We start from the raw sequence: 6,000 nt of genomic DNA on the forward strand, positions 1-6,000 counted from the left end.
CATCCCAATAAATGCCAACCTGCATGATTGAATGTATTCAGGTCTCCCCCTGTGGGACACTAAACAGATTACCTAGAACCAATTTTGAAGAGTAATGGCTTCTGATGTATTCTATCAAGCTTTTACACTACAATCATCACTGGGTTCATCTGAGGTAGTGTGGTGCACCATCGTATAGACTAGAGAGACCTGAAATACTAAACGGCTAGCTTGGATTTTACAACCAATTACAGGGTCACTTCATCTCTTCAGCATTTTTTATGAAATATGCTGACACAACACACAGAAGAAGCAAAAAACGGTAGACGTAACGCTTAGTTCAACGACCTCCTATAGTCTTTGTAGGAAATGCAATTACACTATTTTATTTCATCCATACTTCACAGTGCTAGATAAAGATCTGAAGGAGCATCACTCAGTGCTGTGGAGTTACTACGGTACATCCTGTATAAGCTATGACTCCTTCAACATCAGTTAAATAAACCATCAGCTCCTCCAGGTGTAATGACTGCTGTTATGACAGCACAAATCAGCTGGATTTTATTTGCCATAACGTACTAAATGTAAACTTTTAAAAAGACACCTTTGCTCCTCACTGCTATATCAAATGCACCCCTGGTGCATGACTCTCTAACTTTCCATTAGAGCCTGGGTTTATTTAAAAGTAAGCATACATGATGTGCGCATGGTGGGAATGTATAGGCAAAGTCAGGAGTGCATTATGTGTTAAGTGTTAACTTTGCAATGGTATTAAACAAGTGAGTAATCATCACGTCTGCTCTGCTCCCACCCTCAGCGGGGAAACATCCTGTTTTCAGGGATACAGTATCTTCAATCAAGCTTCCTTTCCTCCTGAAAACTGGATTTTGGGACCCCACTCAGGTGTTTATTTTACGCCTGCTACGATAGGTTACTCTGCTCCTAAACAGCTGCTCTTTCAAGTGAGGCAGGGAACCTGTGTGACTTGTAGAACTGTTCACAAGTGGCCCATCTCAAGCAGACATGTGCTGCTCTCCTAAGCAGACCATAACTCTATAGATAGCTAATATGCAAAACATTAAATCCATCTAGGAAAAGTACCTAATATGTTCTGGAGCAGCAACAACTTAAAAATCACAATAGGTCATTCATCTTAACTACAACTGTCCACCATACCTGTTAGTGGCATGGGCTCACTGCATGTAATGAAGGGGTGAGGAAGTCCGCCTGAGCTACTGTACAGTAAACCGCCACTTCCACTGTCAAACAACTTGGGATGCCCCTATAGAGAAAACACACAAATAGCATCTCACTGAATGGTAACTCTCTCTGCCAAATCAATATAGCCCGTCAACATGTCCCACCTTTAGTGGCATGACTTTGAACAAACTCAACATCTCATGGTTGGTGTAGATACGTTGGAGAATGAGTGGAAAACAAACATTAACACTGATAAAAAAACAGCCTTATAGGTAAAAATGAATAAATCCATAGCTTATCCCTACACACAAACTCAAATCCCATTCTTCCTCTTTACTCACATGGCTAGTAAGCCAGCATGTCATGCACAGCAGCCAATATGCAGCATAAGAAATTCAAATCGATACAGATCTCCAAGTCTATAGAATATAGGGTGTGAGCCCTATACATCTTATACCCTAAGGGTTAGTATATGCCTATACACTACAGTATGCGATAATCATCGTCATAAACCACAACCACATGGGGAAATTATGCTTACTCTTAAATGGTTGAGTCTCTAATGTGATATCGATAATGTATAATGATGGGAATGTATTGACAGGACTGTACTGACTGTTTCCTCGATGTGTAACCTCAGTAAATCTTTACTGAAGCAGTACATGCAAATACCAGCAAATGTTACCATAAATGGCCCAAAAAAACGGGTCCTTTCTAAAACAACCTGGATAACGCATTGTATGGCATTCACTGACAGTTTAAAGAATTGTGCAACTTTTTCGCAGAAATGGCTAGGACTGCACTTCCTGAACCCTTTACCATGCAGCCTAATACATCTTAAACTGTAAAAGATTATAACATTTTACTGATACTCATCCCACCTAAGGGAGAGGAGGGAATCAGGAAAAAGCAGTCGAGTAAGCTTTTCAGAAATTATATAAGGGCCTTTGTATTTTTTCAGAAATGTGATGTTTGTGACTGGGAATACGAGGTAGAAAATGCGCACCCTCTCAAAATCTCGCTCACATAATAATGTAGGATACAAATAATCTGATGCAATGGTGTGTGTCTGATATGCACCATAGCTGATGGCAACCACGTCAAATTGAAAAACGAAATACACTAAATGTATTCCGGGTCTGTACTGTACATGGCAGTGCTGCACAAAAAACAAGAATATTTCCCTCTGGAAATGCAACTAGGCTACTCGTGCATGTCATTTTGCTGAGATTGCGCAAAGGCAATACCAATAACCATTCTGTTATAGGCTATTAATTGTGAGCACCTGAATGCACCCTATCAACCAAGCTATACCAGTACCAAATACACTGCGCAAGAACCAAACCACAACCAACAATTATTCAGTATTCAATTGGTCTAGTGTTGAGTCTGCCCAGTCTTTCTCTCACAAAAACCATTAATTTCAACAGTGAATTCAGGGTCACATTGTTCCTAATAATTACCAGTGCACTTACGCACGTAAAAGAGAGCGTGCAGAGTCCGTGCCTTTATGTCATAAATGATGACCACGTTTTTCAACCTGCACCTGGACCTCAAATGCATCAAGTGCACCAATTAATCTTTCAAACACACCAGACACATTAGCAAGAAGACATTTGCATCCATCTTCAAAGGGTTCGCCCCCTCTTTAGTCTGTTAAATGGCCAATGTCACTTAGACTTGGGAAACCAATCAGTAATGCAAGCACAGATTCTTCATCTGTAAAATAAATAATATTTTTTTCTAATCATCTATCAACTCTATCAACAACAACAAAAAATACTTCACAGGTTACAGATTGGACAGTCAAGACAGTGTGTCTTTAACACAGTCTGATAAATGTATATCATTATCCTTATGTGAGTCTATGGGGCTATTTACAGTATGAATAGCCAGGCACATTTATTTTCCCGCAGTGTGACCAGGGTTTGATTGAAGATCACATACATCACATTGGGATGATAATCGATGCAAAGCATATTTTTATTTTCCAACCTCAAAAGGCTTGACAGGACTGTGAGGTTATTGTGAGGAATTGCACCATCTTCCAGCAACCTCAAAACACAAAAGCAGTGGCTCATTTCAAAACTTGATTTTGACGCACTTTCGGAACACGTCATGCAACCTAGAGAATGAGGCAAGCCCCCTTATTTGATCTGTTGAGAAATCTGGAATCGCTCACTGATTTCAATCTTGTTACTGCTGTCAGTTATACAATCATACAATCTACTAATCTGTGTCAACATTCACCAGCCATATTCCAAACTCATCCTTCGGGGTTCCGCGCAGTGCCAAGCGCGCTTTTACGCGCACATTCAGTGAGCCATGCGACTTCAGCATAGTCGAACAAACCCTGTTGTTTGTCACTAAATCGACCCCTTTCTCTCACCACCATTGCAAAAAAACCACGAGTAAATTCATTGTGCATTGGGTGAAAGAATTGAAGTCCCTCTATTAAAATATTCCAGCACCTATGTTCATGCAGCGTGCTGCCAATGTATCGTTTTATGGTGGGGTGCATAAATTAATGGAGGCTGAAGACGAATCGACAAACCATTTCCTTTCTTCCTTTGTGGGGTAGGGGACAGAGCAATACCATTCTGTCCCGACTGGATGGACAGAGTCGTATTTGCACGGGGTGTGAAGGTCTCCAAATCAAGGACATCGAGTCCCAATCATGCGTCAACTTCCGGATGCTTCATACTTCACTGCAAAATGACTACAATTAATCTATTTTATTATTTTAAATATTTAAACACATTAAAAATACAACTCAATGGCATATTTAAACGATCTACCCTCTTCGTGTCGCACAATAGAATATCATCTAACGCAATAAAGTTGTACTAGCCCAAGCGTAAAATTCGATGCTGTTGAACTTGCTTTGAAAAACACCTTGCCAACTCTCACGAAATGCTTGCTGTTATGCTGGAGAGGTGCTTGGCACGGGGATGCGCAATACTATTCCCATAGAGAAAGGAACCGTGCCATGGATGGATCGTCAACAGACAAGCAAATGGTGGAAAATGTAATATTCCCCTTATTATCATTGTAATGACTAAGACAACAAATTAAATATTATTATCGCAACATTGTATACCACCCTTGTATATATCGTTTCATTTATGTTGGATGCAGAAACAATCCACTGAAAATAAGATATGGATCGTATGAGAAATATATATGTTTTCCTTTTTAAAAAATAAATGAGAATCATTCCAATATCGACGACAACAGCAGGTAATAGAAAGCACTCTCCATAGCACTATGATCATGGATTTATTTGCTAAGCTGAATTTCTTTGCGCAATGTGACAATTCCATTCCGCGTCATGCGATGGCACAATGTACAGATGACTATGGCTAAAGCGCAAACCATCTCCACTCCCATGTCACCGATAAACACGTTTATTACATCTTCCGATATGAAATATGTCATCTATAAGACATGTTCTATTTTATAGCATCGGTTGATTCAGTATAATGTTAGTGAATGCCCAAGAAAGACCCTCATATACCATAGGTCAAGGCAAATCTTGCTTGTTGCGCACAAAGTTCTGTCAGTATCCTGCCACGACTGATGTTGTTACATTATACATGTATCCCAAGTAAATGTATATCAAAACAACCAAATGTATAGGCTACTTTTAAAATTGCACGATTACATTACACAGGAGTTTTACGCGCCGGTACACTGACTGAACGAATTTTTATATTGCGTAACTTAGCAATTCTCTCCATTCTCTAACCAAACATCATTAAGCTTTGCGCGACATATTTTGTTGAGTTAATTACCTGCTCTCAGACTTTTCTGCTACTCGTGCCGCGGGTTTCCTTCGTCCGGAGCTCTCTGGTAGTTAGTTGGTCCGCTTCATCACACGGCTGCACGTCTGAGGACATGCTTGTAGAGTAAAGCTGGGAAGGCAAAGCTAGCTTCTTGGCTGGAGAAAGTGGCGAGGGAGGAGAGTGTGTATGCGAGAGACAGAGAGAGAGAGAGAGAGAGAGAGAGAGAGAGAGAGAGAGAGAGAGAGAGAGAGAGAGAGAGAGAGAGAGTTAGAGGGGGGCGGTGCACAGTGCATAATTTCTTAGAATATTTGTTGCCGGTGAAATCCCCTCCATACCTGTCTTACTTTTTGACGAACAAAACCGACGGTGATGTTAAACACTGATTGTATGCAGAGTTGGAAACTGCGTGATAATTATATTGTATGCTACACAAATTATATATTTCCTATCATGGTTGCATTGTTTGTGCTCTGAATGTGCCTAAAATTGATTTGCATTACTTGTGAAATGTCGTCTGGGTAGCCAAGGCTGTTTGTTTGAGCGGATTGCGTGGATGCCTTTCAGCACCATGGAGAGCACACACGACGCCTGAGCAAGAAAGCTGTGGGAGAAAGTCCATAAGAAGGTAAAGCTGCCGGTTGATCATCTTCAAAACACACCTCTGCAGAGGAGGATTAAAAGGAGTTTAGCCATTTGACCGTACGTGCTGAACTGCACAGCACTCTCAGTGATATGCCATTTGTTTTGCTGCTGGTTAAAACGACTTAACCTACCCCAGAACAATGCCTCTTCATGCTCAATGCGCGCAGCATTGACTGCACACAGAGGCGTCAAGCCCATAGGGAGCACAGGGGCCCCCTCAGATTTGTCCTGTTTAATTTTAATTGTTTTGTTGTTGTTTCTCTGTCATACTGCTAGCCACCTAGCAATTTTATGAAGTTGGCTTACAGGCTATCAATCAAGTTAGAGTAGATAGCCTGTCTATCTTTGCTGGCATGCCTTCTGGCAAGGTTGGTAGACTTTAGAAAAGCAAGCA

At 40.9% G+C, this 6,000-nt stretch overlaps 1 protein-coding gene across 2 annotated transcripts in view; it reads right to left on the bottom strand.

Moving 5' to 3' along the window:
* The window catches only part of LOC121549094 (muscarinic acetylcholine receptor M2-like), an 81,515-nt gene extending 76,378 nt beyond the window's left edge, over positions 1-5,137 (bottom strand). The window contains exons 1-2 of one of the 2 annotated variants that reach the window (XM_041860931.2): positions 4,974-5,137; positions 1,156-1,261 (exon numbers count right to left, since the gene is read on the bottom strand). The gene's annotated coding sequence lies outside the window, so the exon portion shown is untranslated. The remainder of the gene's footprint in view (positions 1-1,155; positions 1,262-4,973) is intronic. The other variant, XM_041860939.2, reaches the window with a different exon arrangement.
* Positions 5,138-6,000: the final 863 nt, after the last annotated feature.

The sequence above is a fragment of the Coregonus clupeaformis genome, chromosome 4 (genome assembly GCF_020615455.1).
Source record: "Coregonus clupeaformis isolate EN_2021a chromosome 4, ASM2061545v1, whole genome shotgun sequence".
Lineage (NCBI taxonomy): Eukaryota > Metazoa > Chordata > Actinopteri > Salmoniformes > Salmonidae > Coregonus > Coregonus clupeaformis.